General features: G+C 45.3%; 1 long non-coding RNA gene across 1 annotated transcript in view; it reads left to right on the top strand.

Annotated features, from left to right (window-relative positions):
- LOC309520792 overlaps positions 1-23,010 on the top strand; it is a 106,251-nt gene that overhangs the window by 14,470 nt on the left and 68,771 nt on the right. The gene's annotated exons all lie outside the window — the stretch shown is intronic.

Genomic DNA, 23,010 nt, shown 5'->3' on the forward strand with positions numbered 1-23,010 from the left:
TCTTTTCCAGGCTAAACATACCAGCTCCTTCAACAATTCCTCATAAGGCTTAGTTTACACACCCTTGATCATCTTGCTCGCCCTCCTCTGCACACATTTGAGCTTGTCAACATCCTTCTTAAATTGTGGTGCTCGGAACTTGATCAGGACACTAGACATTTGTTAAAGCCAAGAATTGCATAAGTATTGTTGTTTTTTTGCTTCTGTATCACACTGTTGACTCATGTTCAGCTTGTACCATTGGCAAGCTAGGTGTCCCCCACCTTTTATTTGTGCAGCTGGAATCATCAACCACGCTAACATTCCTGACTTCAAATGCACCAAATCACTTGGAACTCAGGGATACTACAAGAAAGTGGGTGGGTGTAATCACCATTAATATGAAACAAGGCAAAATCCTTTAAGTCCCATTCCAGCTAGGCCAATTTCAGTTTCAGAGGAAACTCACAACAGTTTCTTTGTTTTTTAAAGGCTCTTACTTGTCCTTAAATATGCTTTCATAATTTCATACAGTACTTTTAAAAGTACTGGCTTTACATCGTATGGTGTCAGCTATGGTTTGGGAGTTTTTTTTGTCACACTTGTGTTTCTACATGAAACGGGTTTGGGGGAGGAAAATGAGCCTTCAGCCTAAATGATGAAAGAATAATTCCTCTTTCGTACTTTGCATGTAAACTCTTCAAAGTGCTTGAGGAGAAGTTGCATGTCTCTGATCTGGAGAACCCACTTTGACTCCTGAAGTGTTACTATAACATATTAAGTAAGAGATGATAAACATCTGAATGTTTATTCAAAGTCCTTTATCATCTGTATATATTTCTTTAGCCACAGCTATTTACATTATGGACTTCTTCATGGCAACCCCTTTTTAGAAATCTAGTATATTTTGAGGATAAATAAGTGGTTATAAAACCAGCAGTAGAGGGCAGTAAAAGCACAGAAGTTACAGCACTGAGGAGTGTTTGAGATACAGTTCAGAAGGCAGATGGTCCAAATAGTGACCAGTTTTTTTATGGAAAGTGCATCTTAACTGAGATAGTAGCAGTTGTGGAAAAAGGCAGTAGAGTGTTCCTAGTGAAACTATTTTAATTAATGTCACGGGCAGGCTCAAAGAGTAATGAAAGCAAATTCCCAACTGTCTCTGTCAGTAATGATATCTGAGGCTCAAAAGCCAAATGGCGGTCAGTTTCCACTGGATGCATTTCAGTTACATAGTTATACTACCATATGCCTTGCCCTGCGTGACGTTATTTTGTCCCTGTTTTTTTGCCTGATACGGACACCTTGTTAAAATATTATGAATGTGATTCGCTAGCACTGCCATGCTTCCTGTTTTCAGCTGCTTCTCCAGGGAAGTTCAAACAGTACTGAGGGCTCAGGGCCGGCGTGTCCTTGATCCCTTTACTTTTTACGATGCTTCCTGAGCTTTTAAAGGACTATAGTGGGGCAGCATGCTACAGTTGAAATGGTGGGGGGCAGGAAGCCCAAGGTAAAGCTTGTGGATTCTTCCTCTCCCCATAACACAAGTAAATGAACACAATATATGTCGGTCAGTGAAAAGCCTCCAACAAGAAAGAGGCTTAGGAAGGGATCTTTGGTATGAAAACCATGATGTCACAAGGATGTCCCTATTTCCATATGCGGAACATCAGGTTTTGCATTTACAATACTATCGTGCTTATTTCTTCTAAAATTCCATTTTTATAAAAATATGAGAGCTGCCTTTCCTGGGAATAGAATAGTGGCTTCTATTGCCTATAGACTCTAGGTCCTAGAGCAGACATTGCCATGCTGCCTAGGGCTCATGGGAGTTGGAGGCCAGCAACATCTGAAGGTTGAACAGACCTTGGTAATATACTGCCCTGTACAAGGCCAGCATTTGACCCCCTCCTCAAGCCCTCTTGGCACTAGCTTAAGCCAGGTGAGAAGCGCCCTCCTCAGCTGCTCACCCAGTACTGTGACATCGCTTAAATGTAAAGGTAAAGGACCACTGACAGTTAAGTCCAGTCACAGACGACTCTGGGGTTGTGGCGCTCATCTTGCTTTACAGGCCAAGGGAGCCAGTGTTTGCCCGTAGACAGTTTTTCTGGCTCATGTGGCCAGCATGACTTAAGTCGCTTCTGGCGCAACAGAACACCAAAACCAGAGCAGCACATGGAAATGCCATTGACCATGGAAATAGCGGTACCTATTTATCTACTTGCACTTTTTGGCGTGCTTTCGAACTGCTGGGACCGAGCAACGGAAGCTCACCCCGTCATGGGAATTCGAACCACCAACCTTCTGATTAGCAAGCCCAAGAGGCTCAGTGGTTTAGACCACAGCGCCACCGGCATCCATTGCGACAGCGCTTAAAAGGTAAGGGTATTACGTTGCCCTAAATCTGCCTCTGGCACTTGGTTAGCAAAGGCTTATGAGGGAGTCCATAAGTTTTTCTAAATGTGTTTTTTCAATTCAGGAAGATGACATAACATGTCATCTTCCAACTGTGTCAAAGACCCCTCCACGCCACTGAGCGAGACAGTGCACCTATTGGCCTCCACAGATCAGCCCATACAAGTGCTACAAAGATTAAGTGTAAAAGCCATTTGCACTTAGGGCCCTCATATCTATGGGACCGCCTCTCCTGGTATGCCCTGCAGAGGACCTAAAGGTCCATGAATAACCATAGTTTAGAGTTCCCGGGTCCTAAGGAAGTCAGATTATCCACCAGGGCCAGGGCCTTCTCAGTGATGGTTCCGACCTGGTGGAATGCTCTGTCCTGTGATGCTAGGGCCTTGCAAGATTTAACCTCCTTCCATCGGGCCTGTTAGACAGAGCTATTTCGCCTGGCCTTTAATTTGAATTCAGCCTGAACTTTTATTTCCCTTCCCTTCCCTCCCCCTCCCCTTTTATGAAGATCACCTGCTCTGAGACCCCACAGCTAATTCTCCCCTGGCCTCCTCGCTGGCCCAAGTAGGACCAATTCAGCTAGCTAGCCCTGGAGATTATCTATTTGATTTTTGAATTTCATTGTTATTCATGTTTTTATACTGTATTTTATAATTTTATAATTAAGTGTTTTAAAGTGTTTATATTTGTTGTTAGCTGCCCTGAGCCTGGTTTTTGAACTGGGAAGGGTGGGGTATAAATAAAAAATTATTATTATTATTATAGAGCAACAGTGCAAGATGCACTAATCAACACTGGACAAACCGCAAGCCACAAGTTCATCACCCCTGCCCTGTTGTCTTTCCCTTGGCACAATAAATCAACAAAAGTTCATAGGCGCTGACTAGATGGTGTGTTGGTATTCCGGCTTCCAGTCAAAGAGGAAAGAGTTAGGAGCTTACAGTCCATACCTCCTTAAAGAGACAAGCTTCAGAAGGTCAGTGGCTGATAACAGAAGAAGTTGCAGCACTGAGCAGCTGTGTCTGAAAGCCAGCCTGGAGCACTTCTCAGTTCTTCAGTTAAGAACCGGTATAGTTCAGGAGTTGGAGCCAAGGATATGAGCTGCTGCTTAAGAGCTCTTTGGTGACAAAGCAAGGTCATAAGGCTACACTTGTAGTCCAGTGGCACAGAGACCATTCACATGTGTAGTAGCATTGGAGCCAAGAAATCAGTATCATTTAAACTCTTCTGCCCTGAATGAATAGCATGTTTTCAATATTGTTAGATGTGCAGAATCAAAAATACTATTCAGCAAGGGACAGCTGTAAGACATGGTTAAGGGTTTGTGTTGTTGGGGGGTTTTTTTGGGGGGGGGAGTTGCACATGGACTTGCTCCAACTTCCTCTCTGCTCACCAGCTGAGAGGTTAGTGGCTGTAAATCACTCCCTTAGAAAATAAGTGGGGCAGTGTCCAGTGGCTGAAAGCCATCACTTCACCCATCAGCCTGGAGGGCCTTTTGCCACTTTGTCTGGTATGTGATGGCCTTGTAAAAAAGAGTGTTTCAAAAATGTACATTCTCTCCAATAAAAAGATGCATTTTCTGGCATGAAGCACTATGGTATCCTTAAGAGGCCTTGGCTTGGCTGTTTAATCTGATATGTCATTCAATCTCTACATTATGGTCGGTGCCTAGTATCCAGTCAAAAGGAGCTCAAGGCAGCTAACAAATCCAAACATCATGCCATTATTCAAATATGTAATGATCCCCATTCTGACATCGCGTCATAAAAGCAAAATATCAACGTAAAAAGCCAAAACCTGAACAACAAACTCCAAAAGCTACCACCAGAACTAAATCATCAAAAAGAAACAAGAAAAAGGGAAATGACCAGCCAAATGACATTTTTGCACTGTTATGTTTTCACTACCTGCCTAAAACAGGACAATGATGAGGCTTGCTTGACACATTGACTGGCAAGGCATTCCAGGCAATGGGCACCACCCACTCATATAGAAAAGGCCCTAGTCTCTGAAAACATACCTACAACAGCTGATCAATCCATGTGACCAATTAACTGAGAAGACAGGACTGAGTTTTATACAGCATATTTATATAGAGGCTGTAAATATTTTTTTAAAAATGACACTCAAAACCCTGGAAGTCAGTTCCACCAATATGCCAACATGCAACCTGCAATTTTCCATTTCGTAGAAGAAGAGCTACAGTATTGTGCGTGTTTATGGCTCCAGTGTTAACATTGCTCATGTGAATGGCTCTTGTGCAAGCAGGGCTTTTTCTTTTAGTCAGCAAACCACATTTCTTTGGAAAGGAAACAATTGTGGAACATCCAGTGAAACTGAATTCATAGAAAATTGGCCTGCGATGGGGAGGTTCAGAGCTGACAGAAGAACTTCATGAAATTCACAATTTGCCTTCCCAGATTGTGTGCTTGTGAAGCAGCTTAGAAACTAGCATATTCTTGACACATAATAGCGAACAAATCTATTTCCTGTACACCCCCTCACAATAATCTCTATAGTAAGAAACATTGCAACAAAGTTGGAGAATATCAGAGAGCTATGTCCTTCACACCAAGAAGCATCTTATTCCCCAATCCCAGTAAGGTACCAGCAGATTGTTGGTGCTCAGTGGTGCTTTGCATTATCTGGGGGCTAAACCAGCCCCACTTGAAATTATGCCCCAATAGCATCTCTAAATCAGTGCAATCTATTTGCTGGTGTTACTAATAGAATTGAAACACACAGCTGCCATTTTAAGGGACCAAAATGCATTTAGTAACTCCTTTCATTTGTCTACATCTGCTGTTTTCTGTGGGAGTACAAAAAGGAGAAAAAATAGTTTCACCAGTTTTTTTAAAATACATTTTTAATAGATTGTAGCGAGGAGGTCTATCTGTGTGCGGTGTGTTCGTAATACCAACAAACTCTTATTGGATAAGAAGGGCCAGTCCAGTTTCCCACTCACTTAGCCTTAAGAGAGTAGCTGCAAGCGTAGGGTCAGGGTTAAAATTAGACATTGCATTAATACCTGCCTACTACTAGTTGGCCATTTGCTTGCACCATATGTCCTCCCATTTCTAATTGTACTATACAATGCAAGTGGTGTGTGTGAGAGAGAACTGGTGGGGGGAAGTGTGTGAGAGAGAGGACAGCTGAATACGATCAAAGCTAATCCAAATTGATCCAGCCCAGCTCCAATTATCTAACTGACCTTCATAAGAAGCTGCTTTTCTGTGCTACCAATACATCAGGTGCAGGAAATTATTCTGATTTCAAGATACCAGTGTACATATTTGATTTCATGTAAAAATTCACTTAAATTCAGCTGAAAATGTATGCAAACTTGAAATTTCTACCCAAGAATCTTGGGAACTGCAGTTTAGCAACTATTCCCTTAACAAACTACAACTCCCAGGATTCTTGGTGGATGGGTGTGCTTTAAGTGTATGGCATGTATGCAGCATTGGTATATATAAAACTAGCATGGGGGATACAGTATGCTTGATATGTATTTAATAAATGCATACCTCGCCTATTTCAATATAGAAGTCATAGCCATCTACAATAATAAAATAGCCAGACAATATATAAAACATAGATCAACAATACACAAAACAGTAAGCGTGGAAAACAGCTGAGCCAATAAATCGAATATCAAAATCAGCAATTAGCACACACAAATGGAAAACAGCACTACTAACATTAGATGCAAAAAAGGGGATAGAAAATATTCACAGAATTGTAGAGTTGGAAGTAACCCAAATGGTCATCTAGTCCAACCCCCTGCAATGCAGGAATCACAGCTAAAGAATCCCTAACAGATGGTCATCCAACCTCTGCTTAAAAACCTCCAATGAAGAAGAGTCCACCACACAAAGTAGTCCGAACAGTGCTATTAACATCCCAATTGTAACCAAACATATGAAGATTGTATGTTGCATGCTACCCCAATGTGTGAGCAGTCTTTCTAACTATCAGGCAGTTAAGGAAGGCCCACCCATTTGCCCTCTGGTTCCCTTAAGGACCCATACCTAGCAGGCCATTACCAAACTGGCCTGGCTATTCCAAGATTTAGATGGGGGGTGGCGGTCCAGGCATTAGAAGGGTCTCGGCCTACTGCTTCCGCCCCTCTCCACAAACTCAACAATATACAGAGCTTCCTTGGAAGGACTTTCCACAAGGTGGATCCCACCACTAAGAAGACTGTTATCCAAATAAAAAAAGCAGTAACTGATCCGCGGGTGGATCTACACACGGGAAAAATGCTATAAGTCAGAAATTAAATTGTTATAATGAAAGAGAAAAAAAACGCTATGTAAAACCACATAGAAAAGTTTCCTGCTCTATAGCACCATCTGGTGCTGCATGTTATATAACACATTCAAAACACTGTTTTTTGACTAATGTAGTCAAAGCTGGACCATAAAGAAGACTGATCGCCAAAGAATTGATGCTTTTGAATTATGGTGCTGGAGAAAACTCTTGAGAGTCCCATGGACTGCAAGAAGATCAAACCTATCCATTCTGAAGGAAACCAGCCCTGAGTGCTCACTGGAAGGACAGATCCTGAAGCTGAGGCTCCAAGACTTTGGCCACCTCATGAGAAGAGAAGACTCCCTGGAAAAGACCCTGATGTTGGGAAAGATGGAGGGCACAAGGAGAAGGGGATGACAGAGGACAAGATGGTTGGACAGTGTTCTCGAAGCTACCAACATGAGTTTGACCAAACCGCGGGAGGCAGTGGAAGACAGGAGTGCCTGGCGTGCTCTGGTCCATGGGGTCATGAAGAATCAGGCATGACTAAACGACTAAACAACAACAAAGTCAAAATGTAGCCGAGTTCCTGGAATCATTTGTAGGGCCAGGTCACAGAGATTCATTGGCCTATGTGTGAGGACAGAACTAAGCTGGCCCTGAAGAGGCTAAGCCTCTTAGTCCTTCACATGATAGTCTTGAGTAGCTCTGCTGCATCAGAGGTTTGAGCATACAAACCACAGTTTCGTGGTTCAAGGCCCAAGTCGTCCTGATGGGTACCAAACGCCATATCATAAGCAAACATGTGCCATATAGGGTAGTTAGATGCAACAGAAGGCACTGGCAGGGTTCCTGCAAATTTAATATTAGCTACGTCTGTTGAAATTCCCTATTCAGCCCAACTGTTAAAGGTTCAGGAGCCCTATCTTGCATATTACAGCCCTCTCTCTCACACACAGATCTTGTTCCATTGCAAGCTCCAGCACTGAGTGAGAACATTATCTGGAGTTTACTATCTGCCTTCTGTTTGTTGAGATGTGCTTGAAAGCCCAGAAGGCGCTGCACTGCCTTCTCATGAAGCACAAATTTAACAGTCTCTTTTCTCCCCCAGTTCCAAGCAAGACTGATTCACGTCTTTGGATTTCATGAGAAAAAGCATCTCTTTATTTCTGTCTGCAGTGACCAAGCAGAATGAGTGCTTCTTGTTTTCCTAGTGACACTGCTGATACGCATTTGCCAGAGGCTATTTGTTTGCTGTTGGTGGTAGGTCATGCCTCCCCATGAAAACAAAGAAGCAATGTGTTTTCTACCCTGCACTTCAGTTGAGCTTGATAATAGGAATTCTCCTTTCTCAGCATCTGATATAGTAGCGATGATCTGTGAGTGTATTTTTCTTCCCAGTTCTGTCTCTCAAGTCACTAAAGATAAAGGGAAATATAAGGGTTGGTTTATTTTTGGTGTATGCAAGATTGGCTTAAGGTTTGCTATTTTGCTACCACACCGTTAGAGAAGGATGAGGGTGCAGCCTGGGAATTAATTGAGGATCTTGCCCTTTTCCTTTCAGAGAAACCCAACTGCTGAAGGAAAATTCACATTTAGTTTCATGGGCTTAATTAACTAGTATGGTTGTGGGTTTTGGTGGGTTAGTCTGGATGAAGCCCTGAGTCACTTCAAATTCTTGGGATCCTGTATCTGTGTGGGATCTAAAGCAATATCTGTTGAGATGTTAATTCTGTGAGCCCCTCCATCTTATGCTCTGGTTGTACATCTGTGTTTTTGAATTCTGGTACTGGAGGAGACTCTTGAGAGTCCCATGGACTGCAAGAAGATCAAACCTATCCATTCTGAAGGAAATCAGCCCTGAGTGCTCACTGGAAGGACAGATCCTGAAGCTGAAGCTCCAATACTTTGGCCACCTCGTGAGAAGAGAAGACTCCCTGGAAAAGACCCTGATGGGAAAGATGGAGGGCACAAGGAGAAGGGGACGACAGAGGACGAGATGGTTGGACAGTGTTCTCAAAGCTACCCAAACTGCGGGAGGCAGGGGAAGACAGGAGTGCCTGGCGTGCTCTGGTCCATGGGGTCACAAAGAGTCCGACACCACTAAACAACAAGAACAACATCTGTGTAAATAAAACCATATATCCTAAAGACATGAAGGTCTCCACTGACCTTAATTCCAAGGAAACGAAACCTGGGTAAGTGCCTAGAACCCCTGGAATCTCTCACCACTCAGAGATTGGAGTGGTGTGTAACAATAATTTGCAAGACAGCTGAATTCTCCTTGACATTCAAAACTTGGGAACAGTTGCATCAAACCCTCCACAAGCCTGACTGGAATGGAGACAGAACAACTGTTGAACTAAAACCAATGGCAAGATCTTTGTGGGCTGCCTAGAAAATATAATCAACCTTGCAGATTCTTCTCATCACTTGTCTTCTGGAATCTACCAGGTCAGAACAGCACCTTAATGAACGTACAATGTGGTTTTTTGTTCAAGAAACACACAGAAATTGATTTACAGTAGTAGTTAAAAAGCCTAGGGGGAAATGTGAACATCACAAACATGGCTAGAGAATAAGTGAATAAACTGTGTGCAGCCAATATATTTTGCAAGTGAGAACAACCCAATGACAAACCTTTCCAAAAGGCAAAATTATGCATCCCCTAGTTGGGGAAATCGCTGAATATTTATAGCTTAGGGAATCTCTGGTTTTGATTGAGATTTATTCATGTTCTTTACTCTCATGAGTATGTGGAGGAGTATAATGATATTAACAGATGAAAAGATGCTCTTATCTCTCTATTTTAAAAAAAACAAGCGGTGGGGGGAGTATAACACTCCTGGGGAAGTTAGCGGAATGTGGAAACTACGCTAGAGTAGCAACTATGCAAATACCACAAAAAATTTGCCCTAGTTACACGTATGAATTTTCAAAGCGATTCCAGGGGCATGCTCTCGATTTAATATCTCCAAATCCTTAACAGCAGAAATAACCAAAAACGTGGTGGTGGTTTGCCTTTTAAGTAAGTAAGTTGCAACCTGATTAGAAAGTGAGAAGTGCAAAGCTTTGACTCCCAAAAGAAAAGAAAAATAAACTTCAGAACTGCGAAGTTTAGACTTGTTCAAAGTACCATGGCCAGTTCCCACCACAGCAGTTTTAAGAAGGGTGCTAATAAATCAGAAGGGGCCCGAGGGGGTTGAAGGAAACCGGACAGTTGCACCACTGGTAATGCGAAACTTGTAGCGGATTGTGACAAGCAGTCACAGAAACCCCAGTTCTGGTGCCCTCTGATTCACCTTGATTATGATTTGGGATAGCAAATAACAGTAGCCTGCAGGGAGCTTGATTTGGCCAGGGACTGTCAGTTGCTGATCCCTCAAACATGAAATGGGAGGCGGAAACAGAATGGAGCCTGGGAGACAAACTAGAACAGAAGCAGGATACGGTTGTGGGTCTGCTGTGTGTGTGTGGGGGGGGTCAGTCTGGGTGATTGTCCTGAGCCCCTTTTAGTTCTTGGGGTCCTGCACCCAGTGAGGGTTAGAATCTAATAGAGGTTTCTATCGCCAAACTAGTCAGACAAGTTTCTTTGTAAGACAGTGACCTTAACTGGCCACTTAGCTGTATCTTTTGCAACCTAGCTCATTCTTTCGAGATGCTGATGAGGACACTTAAATGGTGCTACCCTCTAGCCCTTTCTCCATTTCCACTCCCAACTAGCTTCTAGGTAGTAGAACAAAAGCCAGGGTGTGTGTGTGTGTAAACTGAGCTGGAAGCTGGAGACACAGAGACATGCTTGATCTGTGTAGGATCCAAAGCTCTTACTAACGGAGAAGCAAGATTTGTTGGGGTGTTAATGCTGTGAGTCACTCTGTCTTGTTCTCAGGGTGTGTGTGTGTGTCTGGAGTCTCACATCACTCAGAGGTATGGGTGGCATGTAACGATATATTAGGGGGGCAGGAAAAAAGACTAACAGTCATAATTGCATGTAGAGAAGCAAATGAAACTTCCACCAACGGATTTATTCTTAAATAAACATGATTCCTGCATTGCAGGGGGTTGGGCTAGATGACCCTTTGGGTCCCTTTAAACTCTACAAGTCTATCATTATATAAAAAACATTTATGTTTGAACTGACTCAGCAGCATAGATGCGACAGAGAGCCTGCCCTTTACTTGATACAGGCAATCTGGGTAGGAACACTCAAATTACCATATTCATAATCCGAACATGAAATAATAACATGTATTATCCTTCAAAGCTTCTTTATCCACTAACCCATTGACCCAGTTGTTAGTGAACTGGATTTTTCCGCGCGCACACACCCTTCCCAGCTCCTCTCCCGCCTTCCTCCCTTCGCAACTCTGAACAGCTTCCTGTCTCTGCATCGCTACTGATTCATCCAAGCGAAATTATGAGATGCTTTCATCTCACCACTATTTTTGCCTTGCAAAACATCATCATTGTGTGTGTGTGTGTGTATTTTGAGTGTTCCTGCAGCCAACTTCCTCTTTCAGGCTGATGGGGGGGGGTCCACATGCTCTTCTACTTCTTGCTTGCTAGCTGCAGGTAACCAGCACTTTGTAACATCCTCTCTGCAAAGCTCACTTCAGCACCCAAACCTTAGTTTGATACCCAAGACTTGTTCCACTGCAGGCAGTTGGACAGTTCCATCTTACCTGGATCGCTGGATGAGAAGCCATCCTGCTCAGAAATCAGGACTGAGCCACCTACTCCACCCCACTCTCAGCTGATTCACTGTGGAGAGATTCATAGTGGCATCTGGAAATACATCTATCCTTGGCAGAATAAAGGGGTATTGATGGGATACCCCCCTCCCTTCACTCTCAGTGACATTCCATTTCCAGTAACAGCCATAAATGTTTCCATGCCTTTATATTATCTCTCTGCACATACAGTGGTACCTCGCAAGACGAATGCCTCGCAAGACAAAAAACTCGCTAGACGAAAGGGTTTTTTGTTTTTTGAGCTGCTTCGCAAGACAATTTTCCCTATAGCTTGCTTCACAAGACGGAAACGTCTTGCAAGTTTGTTTCCTTTTTCTTAACACCGTTAATAACAGTTGCGACTTGACTTCGAGGAGCAACTCATAGAACGCGGTGTGGTAGCCTTTTTTTGAGGTTTTTAAAGACTTTGGTGATTTCTGAAGCTTTTCCAAAACTTTCCCGACACTGTGCTTCGCAAGACGAAAAAAACCGCAAGACGACAAAACTCGCGGAATGAATTAATTTTGTCTTGCGAGGCACCACTGTACCAGGGACCACAGAAAGTCTGTCCGGAGTGGTGCAGCAATAAAAATGCTAGCACATTTGCAAAGCTAAGCAGGGTCTGGTATGGGAGAACCACATGTTGAGATTCTTGCATTTCAGGGGGTAGGACTACAATAGATGACCCTCGGGGTCCCTTTCAACTCTACGTATCTATGAGTCCTCTGAAGTGGTGGAGGCAGAGGTTAGGAGGTTAGCATCAGCGACTACTAGCTGTGATAACTATATTATGCCTCCACCATTAGCGGTATCATGCCTCTGAATTCCAGTTGCTGGGAATTGCAGGGGTACAGAGTTCTGTGGTGCTGAGGTCCTGCTTATGGGCTTCCCATTGTGGCACATTGTGTGTCAGGTCAATGGCCCATCTAGTCCATCATCCTGTGGCCAGCCAAATGCCTATGAGAAACCCACAAGCTGGACCTGAGTGCAAGAGCGCTCTCATAAGAGCATAGCGCATCTCGTCAGCCACTGTGAGAAAAAGATGCTGGACTACATGGGGCCATTGGCCTGATCCCACAGGCTCATCTTACATTCTCAAAGTCTTCTATCTGGGCCTGGGTCAACCTTGGCCTGCTTAAACTTCAAATAAGGAAAAAGCGTCAGGATGCTTACGTTGCTTATTTCAATTCTTTTACATCGCCTTGGAGTGAGCAATGAGGTTGGCTGTAGCTGGGACCCAGATTTCACAGCCAGATTCCGCGGACGGCTGTGCTCCACTTTCTCTTGGCTGCTGCACCGCGATGGAAGGCAAAGCACGTGCCTCGGCTGCTATCAGCGGGAAGCCGTGCAGCGCGATGGAGGAGCAGATGGGAAGGCCCGGCTGTCTCGCTGGGAGCAAGGAACAAGCAGCCGAGCAAAGCTGCGGAAACTCCTTCGTCGGAGGTTTAAAAGAAGAGGCAGGATAACAGGATCAAACGTTTGCCAGAGACAGTTTTAGGTCTAGCTAATCTCATGCTGAACTTTGTGATCCCTGTATAGTTCAAAGCGTGCTGCTTAAACCTGGCTGCAAAAAAAGAAGACAGCAAGCATAGAATATTGCTAAATGAAGACAGTACGGATGTAGCTCTCCCTGGTCCCCTGTCTCTCCTGAATGCAGCTGCAAGAGGGGGGAAACGATTACTTAGCAGCAGGGTCAGTAGAGTTGCCAGGTGAGGAGCATTCCAGAGCCGAAGAGTTCAGGGCCCAAACCTGAGACATGGAGCGGCCTCTGGTGATGTTATGGGCTGACATCCAGTGATGCCATGGGGGCAGGCCCTGGAGACGGAGGTTAATTGGGAGGAGCAGAGGAGGGCAGATCTCTCTCCAAAGTGTATTTGCTATAACTTGCAATTTGTTATAACTTTGGAACGGTAGTGCAAAATAAGTGCAGTGGTGGTACAGAGCATTGGTGTAAGTTGCAAGACCGGCTGTGAAGGGACAGAAACACCCTCCCCCTATGCCCCCATCAGAAGCTGTCTCCAGAAGAAAGGATCTAGAGAGGGTAGGCACTCAGAGCCACTCTTCACCCGTTGCATTGAGAAAAGAAAGAAGTCCACCAGGGTCTTTGACTTCTTAGCTAAATGGACAAAATCTGGAATGCTTACTGTGAGCCGCAGAAGATGTCACTGTTTTAAGCTTCATCCCAGGCATACTTTGACTGAGAATTGTCTGGTAGCAAGGAACATAAGAAAAGCCTATTGGATTAGGCCAATGGCATATCTAGCCCAGTATCCTGTTTGCACAGTGGCCAATCAGATGCCTATTGTGGGAATCCCCCAGCAGGATTTGAGCACAAATCTCCCCTCCTGTGGCTTCATGTGGTATTTGGAAGCATTTCTACCTCCAACTATGGAGGCAGAGCATAGCCAACATGACTTGTAGCCACCGATAGCCCTGTCCTCCCTGAATTTGTCCAATCCTCTTCTAAATCCACCAAGATTAATGGCCGCCACTGTTTCCTGCAAGAGCGAGTTCCACCGTTTAACTCTGTGCTGCAATGAAGTCCTTTCTTTTCTCTGTCCCGAATAGTCCAGCATGCAGCTTCATTGGAGAGTGGGTGCCGCGGCCTAAGGAGCGCTATTTCTTACAGAATTAAAGCCAGCCGTCTCGTTTGTTTTACTTTTTAAAAGAAGAACTATGGGAAATTAGGGGGAGAAAAGGTGGCCTTCGCAAATATGGAACTAGCAAAAACGCAGAGAAGTACAGTACAGGTGTCCGCTCTGAGGAGGAGGAGGAGGCTGGATAAGGAGGATGGCAGAGCACATTTGAAGCCATCTGTCAGCTTCTAATTATCTAAATGGCAGTGCTTCCTGAGCCCCTTTTGCTGAAATCAAAGCTGAGGTCAGGGGGTTGCGGGGAGGCGGAGAGGCTGTGCACATTACCAGCTTAAGATGCAGTGAGGTCGTTCCCCACCGCTGCTGCTGCATTTCAAATGGCATTTGCATGTTGCCGTATGCATCAGTTGTGTTGCGTGTGTTTCCTTGTTGCCCACCGTCTGTCCACGCACAAGTGGGCAGAGAGATCATAGGATCACAGCATCATAGAGTTGGGAGGGTCGTCTAGTCCAGCCCCCTGCAATGCAGGGAGTCACAGCTAAAGAATCCCAGACAGGTAGCCTTCCAATGTTTCCTTAAAAACCTCCAAGGAAGGAGAGTCCACCGCCTTCCAAGGGAGTCCATCCTGTTGCTGAACATAAAGTTATTCCTAAAGTTTAGTCAGAATCTCCTTTCTTGTCATTTGGATCCACTCGTTCGAGTCCTACCCTCCGGAGCAACAGAAAACAAGCTTGCTCCATCTTCTATGAGGTGTCTCTTTATATGTCTAAGGTTTGTGTTCTCAAATCGGATTGAAGCTGGTTTACCGGGGGGGGGGGGCGGCACACCAAAATACAGTGTGGATCATGGGTAGGCAAACTAAGGCCCGGGGGCCAGATCCAGCCCAATCACTGCGAATCAGTGAGTTTTACATGAGTAGAATGTGTCCTTTCATTTAAAATGCATCTCTGGGTTATTTGTGGGGCATAGGAATTTGTTCTTTTTCTTTTCCCCACAAGGTCTGAGCGACAGTAGACCGGCCCTGCTGAAAAAGTTTGCTGACCCCTGGTGTGGATTGTGGTGTGATTCAAATGGGAGAGTGCTGGAAGAGGAGTAATGTGTACCCAGTGGCCTTACTCATGCTTATAGTAGAACCACTAAAATCAGGGTTGTCGTATGTCCTCTTTTCCCAGGACACATCCTCTTTTCATGGGTAGATCTGTCATAGTGATCCATAGTTAACAGCAGAAGTCGGCAAATGTGCCCTCTTTTTTGCTCTTCAAAATATGGCAACCCTATTACTAAGTCCAATTGAGTGTGGCGGATCTACTGAACATTAGTCTGGATCCAGTCCATTCTTACAAAAAAAAATAAAGCACCAGTCCTTTATTTTGAGTTCTCAGCAGGGCTAAGAAAGTTCCCTGCCTCTTTCAACCAGTCTGGTGGTCGAGACATTACTTCCAGAATGAAGCAAAACAAGCAACACCAAAATAAAATAAATCGGAGAAAGAAGTTCATTGGTGGGGTGGGGGTGGATAAAAGAGTTATTATAATCTTTTTTATTCTGCCCTCCATCAGAAACTATCAGAGGAGGCCAGTCATAGTCAACTAACTCAACAAATAACCCCAGATGAATAGACAACAATATTCCAGTGAAATCTTACAAACCACCCAGACCCCAGCAAGTCCAGACAGCTGACATTTGGGAGATGGTTGTTTTTTTTTTGGACTGGCGTATGTTGCTGACCTTATCAAGCCTCCTCAGACGGGAATTTTGTCAAAGCGGAAGCAGGCAAATGACAAGATTTATTTGTTGCTTTCTCGGAGGCAAGAGAAGCCGGAAAGGGTAGAAGGAGGACAGAAACAGGGTTCTTCATGGCATATATTCATCTATGAAGAATCTCCATTAAAAAAAATTTTTTTTTAATGGGTTGGATGCTCTAGGACAGGGTCAGGGGAACTTGTTCAACAGGTTAATCATGGCTCCCTTTTAACTGATCAGATTTGCACCCAGGGTGATTGTCTCCCTGCCCTGGATGGAAGCCCCCTTTGCACACACATCCAGGCTGTTGGGTTTGGCCAACACCAGAAGGCATGCCATTGAGACAGCATAACCACTTCTCGTTGGAAGGTATCTAAGACTCCTGCACTGAAGAAGCAAACCAGACTTGGGTCAATTCAGGGCCTGGATAGTGACTTTATGGGAATCTCATGCACGTGGCCTTGAATTCCACAAAGGAAAGCCAGAAATGGGCCTACAAGATATGTAATCACCTACAGCGCTAGAGATATGGATGTTGTGACTGTGTTTCCTTCTTCATACTTTGAGAAGGTGATCTTGCTGTGGATGGTTGCTTCTGTAGAACCCTAAGAACACAAGAAGAGCCTGTTGCTGGATCAGGCCAATGGCCCATCTAGTCCAGCAGCCATTTCTCACAGTCACCAACCAGATGCCATGCGAAGCCCACAAGCAGGATTCAAGCACCAGAGGACTCCCCCTTCCTGAAGTTTCCATCAACTAGTATCCAGAAGCATTTCTGTCTCTGTGGACGCAGACCATAGCCATTGTTCATTATGCATTAATTTTGATTTTGCAACCTTGGGAAGAGTTTGCTAGAACAGCCACTGGCAAGTTTCTCTACCTGCCTTGTCCCACCCTCTTCTGGGGGGGGGCAGGTATTGTTTGTGGCTCTTTTGTACTTTATTCTTGGGCATTGTTTACATGTTTATTGACATGTTTATTGACATGAGATGTTCGTTTGCCCTATTGATATTGTTGTTGTTTAGTTGTTTAGTCGTGTCCGACTCTTCGTGACCCCCTGGACCAGAGCACGCCAGGCACTACTGTCTCCCACTGCCTCCCGCAGTTTGGTCAGACTCATGTTCATAGCTTTGAGAACACTGTCCCACCATCTCGTCCTCTGTCGTCCCCTTCTCCTTGGGCCCTCCATCTTTCCCAACATCAGGGTCTTTTCCAGGGAGTCTTCTCTTCTCATGAGGTGGCCAAAGTCTTGGAGCCTTAGCTTCAGGATCTGTCCTTAGCATGGCTTTTTGCTGTTGCTCTGTTTTGCAATTGTTTGTGCATTATCTTGGAATGTCATTATATTTTATGCTGTGTGTTCTGAGCCGCTTCGAACATGGCTCTGCCACAGGGAAGCGGCATGCAAATAAACTCACCATGCTGATGACCATTTTTACTTTATTCCAAGACCGCCACCATTTTTAAAATTTATATTTTGGTTTTGGTTTTGGCAGTGCCAAGACACCTGTATTACCACTCCCAGAGGCCGCTGTTGCTACTGGGGATCTCCAAAACACTGCCTGGCACACAGTGGAGACAGGAGAGAGAGGAATACTGTTTTGCTCTGTCCTTGTTTTTATGAGGAGTGAGGAAGGCAGGCAGCAGGCAGAGGGGAGAACAGAAGTTCTGCTTCATTTGGCCTCTAATAAGATTAGTGTCTGTTCTGCCGATCAGGTGACCAGGAGCTGTCTCTCTCTCTCTCTCTCTCTCTCTCTCTCTCTCTCTGTGTGTGTGTGTGTGTGTACAGAGAGCTGCACACATGTGGTGCACTAGGGTTTCCTGGCTCCTACTTCTCCTTATATGGTGTGAAGCTTAAAGAAGCTGCCGATTGGCTGGTCCAGCAGACACCCCAGAGGTAGCAAGAAAGGGGGTGACAAGAAGGAAAGAAGAGAGAGGGAGCAATCGAGGGTCTTGAATGGCAGATGACAAGGAATCTGGGTGCATCACATGCTCTGGAAAAAACAACAACCACCCAAAATGTGTCAAGCAAATTGCAGCTGTTTATAGAGAGCCTCCCCACCATTGCCACTCTCAGCAAGGCTGCACACTGGCTGTTTCTGATGCCAGTAAGGAAAGTGGGCCAAATCCAAACTGCTCCACACCAGGTCCCCCTCACCACCACCATCTCCACCTCCCCCTTTCCTAAATGTGACGGTACTGTGGATGTCGTACAATGAACCACCGCCGGAATGTCCACCGTATCTCTGCCGCACTGCCGGGTGCCTCCGTTACATAATGGAATAAAATGCAACCCGTTGTTAGCAAATCAAAAACGATGGAGCCCTGCGAAGAGACAATGCAAGCGTCTCCTACCAGGAACGGCTGTCTCTTGTCACGCCGATGAGGCGGCCGAGCCCGTGGGGAGGTTTATCAATGCTCTTGGCAGAGAGAATTGAGAGAGCATTGCCAGAGGCAAACACATATGTGTGGTGCTCTCCCATTGTTGGCCCGCTGTTAGGGCGCCGCACTCGGCACTGCAGAATGCGCATTTCCAAGGTGATGGAGGCAGAATGACATTCATGACACCCGGGAAGGCTGGCAAAATATTCAAGCAGCTGGGGTGACTGCCCTATGAGGAAAAGCTGCAACTTTTTGAGAAAAGGCGTAAAAGACTAACGCACGCACCGCCCCCATGCGACGTCACAGCCAGTACAGCGCCCGCCACAGTGGGGAGTGTCAGGGAGCACAATGCGCCTCCTCCCCTCGCTAGTATCTGCCCTGGAGCCGCGGCAAAGGTGTAAAAGAGCCACATGCGGCTCCGGAGCCGCGGGTTGTAGACCCCTGCCCTAGGGAGACCGTTCCTCTGTCGATCAACTCTTACTGTCAGAAAGTTTTTCCTGAGGTTTAGTCAGAATCTCCTTTCTTGTAACTTGAAGCCACGGGTTTGAGTCCTACCCTCCAGAGCAGGAAAAAACAAGTTTGTTCCCTCTTCCGTGTGACAGCCCTTGAGATATTTGAAGATGGTTAAAGGTAAAGGGACGCAGGTGGCATTTTGGTCTAAACCACAGAGCCTAGGGCTTGCTGATCGGAAGGTCGGCGGTTCGAATCCCCGCGATGGGGTGAGCTCCCATTGCTCTGTCCCAGCTCCTGCCAACCTAGCAGTTTGAAAGCACATCAAAGTGCAAGTAGATAAATAGGTACCGCTCCAGTGGGAAGATAAATGGCATTTCCGTGCGCTGCTCTGGTTCGCCAGAAGTGGCTTAGTCATGCTGGCCACATGACCCGGAAGCTGTACGCCAGCTCCCTTGGCCAATAAAGCGAGATGAGCGCCGCAACCCCAGAGTTGGTCACGACTGGACCTAATGGTCAGGGGTCCCTTTACCTTTAGTGCACTGTAGCACTAAAACTCACAAGCATCCAATGAAGCTGGATGTTGCGAGACCCAGGATGGGCAAAAGAAAGATGGGAATGTACCAAGTATTCTTTAAATGCTTCCACACATTTTAAGAAAATGTGGTTCTAGATTGCGCTGGAACCTTTTGCCTCCATATGCTAGATTTCTACCTGCAGATGTGTGTGCTTAATGGAAAACATTTCAAGGATGTGTTCCCGCATGTCTGAATCGGTCCTGCTGCAGAAAAGCAGTATCAGCTAATTATTTGGACATGTGGCTTAGCTCTTAGACTTTTAAATCTGCTTCTGTTTAAGCACGTTAATGAACAGCAATACTCCAGAAAGGCGTTTAAAACAAGCACAACCCCAAATTCCAACTCAACACCTGCAAAGAAAGGAAAAGGACACGCCTTTAAAAACATTCAGTGTTTTTATTCTTATCTTCATCACAGCCTTAAATATCAAAGGAGAGCTGCAGCAGGCTGGAGCAACACGGCATATACAAAGAATCGGGAGGGCTTTAAAAAAGATTTCACAATAAAAATCAGTGCAGAGTTAGTCTTACTTTGAGAGAGGAAAGGCAGGCATTGAGAACTGGCATGGGGAGAAATGCACAAACGGCAAAGAGAAAGAGGAAATAGACAAAACAAATGTGCAAACCTAGTTTGTGCTTAACACCAGGCAATGGCTTGTTTGGCAAACCATGGTTTGTCTCACAGATGATTAAACAAACCACAGTGGTCCAAACTTTGCTTTGTTTCCTTGCTGCTCTTGCTTTGTTCCTTAGTAGCTTGGCAAGCTTCTAGGGTGATGTGGTGAAAACAAGCTATGGTTAATGAGGGGAGGCCTGGTTGACTCATAACATCACCCTGTAGTTAAAACAAACCAAGGTTCATCAGTCAACAACAAACCATGGTTTGCCAACAGTGAACGAAGCACAGTGAAACCGTAGGGCAGGGCTGAAGCACAACACTTAAGCCATGGTTTCACCAGCGGTTTAATAAATCATGGCTTTGCATTACGGGCAATCAAAGCCATTTGCCGGATCAGGGTGTGTTTTTTTGCACTTTTGCCAAACACATATCCCCGAGCTGGAGGAGAAGGAGACACAGAAAAGAGAAAACTGAAATCAAAGAAAGTTGGGGCTTTTTTAGTTTACTCAACGCAGAACATGATGAAGAGGAGACATGATAGAGGCTTACAAAATCATGGATGTTGGGGAGGGAGACAAATATCCCCGCCCTGGAGAAGATACCCTGTGAAAGTAATTAGCAGTAAGTACAGGACAAACAAAAGAAAATGTGGTTCGAGTCAAGGCATGAACAGCTTGTGGAATTGAGTTCTGCAAAAATGCAGTGATGACTGCTAGCATCGATGCCTCCCCCCCCCCTTTTTTTAAGGATTGAGAAATTCGTGTGGGACAGGCGACTGTCAGCAGCAACAGTTAAGAACAGAGCTTCCACATTCGGGAGCAGAATACCTGTGACGAAGGGCCTGAAAACAGGAAGTGGATATGCTCACCATCCTAACCTGGCTGCTTGTGAGCCTCCCGAAGGCCTTGGCGGAAGCAGAAAGCTTGCACAATAAAGAGAGACTGAAACCCAACAATGCAATTATTGCATCCTTAGGCTGTGTACACATCGCCAGCATTAGGAAGAACTATTCCTGACAATGAGAGCTGTTCTACAGTAGAATGGGCAACCTCGGAAGATGCTGGACTCTCCTTTATGGGAGATTTTTAAACAAAGGTTGGGTGGCCATCTGTCAGGGATTCTTTAGCTGTGATCCCTGCATTGCAGCAGGGGGTTGGTCTAGATGACCCCAGGGGTCCCTTCCAACTCATTCTATGTTTCTATGATAAAATCACAGCCCAGTCATTATTTTCTTAATAAGGACCAAAGCTGAGTTTTGTAAACTAATAATAATAATAATAATAATAATAATAATAATAATAATAATATGTTGTTATTTGTACCCTGCCCATCTGACTGGGTTACCCCAGCCATTCTGGGCAGCTTCCAACGTATATGAAATGCACAAAATGTTTAACATTTTAAAACTTCCCAATAGAGATGGATTGTGGCTAACACTCTGCGAACAGCGCTTCCAGAACCAGTGGTGGAAGAACGCTGGGCGTAGTTCAAAGTGTGTACACAGCCTTAGCTTACACATTTCACCCTCCCCCAAGGAAACCTTGGGAGCAGGCTTGCACCGTTAAGCGCTTAATTGCAAAAGGGACCAAAAACCCTATTTGCCAAAACTTCTCTTCTCTGCAAATGTCCCTCCTCCTCGCCTCCCTGCAGCCGTTCCATTTACTGGCAAGTTTCTTTCTTCGCTCAGAGGCTTTTCTGCAGAGCTGCAGTAAAAAGAGTTTCTCACACGGCTCACCACAGACCCGTTTTTTAAGGGCAGAGGAGGACAAAAGGCCAACCGTTTGCTTCTTGGCGCCGGGAGCCGAGATTCCGCGCCAGTTTTGCTCGAGAAGAAAAGCCCCAGCTTAATCACATATGGGGTTTAATACACTCGTACGTGCAAAGCTCTTGTGGAAACCTCACAGAGGAAAAAAGAGAGAATCTCTGCCTGGAATGAGAAGACTCAAGAAACAATATACGTATATATATATAGATATTTAAAGAGAAGGAAGGAAAACTTAAGATTTTATTGGGTGGTTTGCATAGTGTTTTTCTTTTTTTTAAAAAAGCTGGCTTTGTAGCATCCACAGAACTTTCGGAAAAGCAGAAAAGCAAACATCAGCAACAGGTAGTCAGAACTCTTCGCTGTCCCGCGTGGATATTTTTCGGAAGGACAAGGCCATAGATTTCGTAGCTCTGAGGGTGGAAGGCGCACAGAGCACTGTCTTGTCCGCACAGACATTTGTCCCATCTAAGACTGCCTGCATAAAGCGGCACAGGAGGGAATCACACGAAAGGGAACGCGTACAGGGGACAGGGCGTGTTGCAGTGCATGCGTTGCTCAGCTTTTGGGATGCGGCGTTTTGAATTGTTTCTCCCACGTGCAGGAGTCATGCACAGATGCATTGCGCCCAGAGTCCAGCCATGCCACTCATGCAGGATGCGGGCTTGGAATCGGGGTGGCTGCCAATGTTCCCCACTTCCTGGGAGCGCCAGAAGCTTGATGCTCCCCCTTCTTTCCTGCAGCCCCCCAGCCCACCCCAAAGATTGACTCCTCCATCCTGCTTTCAAATTGGCTAGGACTCCTACTTAAGCTCTTCCAAGGGGCAGCTGAATATATCTTGCCTATCTTGGCTCAAGAGCGGACCCTCCTGGTTGCAGCCAACTAAATGCTACTCAGAGTAAATGCACCGAAATCAAGGAGCTGACCCGAGAAAAGCTTGCTGGATCAGGCCAATGGTCCTACTAGTCCAGTATCCTGATCTCATGGCAGCCAACCAGATCCCCATTATTAGGGTTGCCATATTTCAAAAAGTGAAAATCTGGACACCTTCCACCCCCAATTGAAATCAATTTTGGATTCAAGCACAACTGGGATTCAGAAGCATTGCTGGGCATAGTAGCCATAGTAGTTATCAATAGCCTTCTCCTCCATGAATTTGCCCAGTTCTCTTTTAAAAGCACCCAATCTGGTGGATGTAAGTTAGCAATGACCCTTGGTTTAAATAGGTCTACTCTGAGCCGGATTTAGTTGGGACACAATCCTCTTTGGAGATTTGCCTCCCATCCTTTCCGGCCTTCTTCCCCCTCACCCTTGATCTCCCTTGACACATATTTCAGCTTTTGCCTACTTTAATTACAAGTAAGCCGCCACCGATCCACCCCAGCTGTGGGTCCAGACCGAGAAGGGTTGCTGTATTGGACTAGCCATGCATCTGATGGGGAGCCGTTGAAGCCCTTATAAAGCTGACGCCACAATACATTTGCTCGTTGCTAAAAGGACGTGCTGTTGTTTT

Source organism: Podarcis vaucheri, assembly GCF_965113315.1.
Source record: "Podarcis vaucheri genome assembly, chromosome: 16".
NCBI lineage: Eukaryota > Metazoa > Chordata > Lepidosauria > Squamata > Lacertidae > Podarcis > Podarcis vaucheri.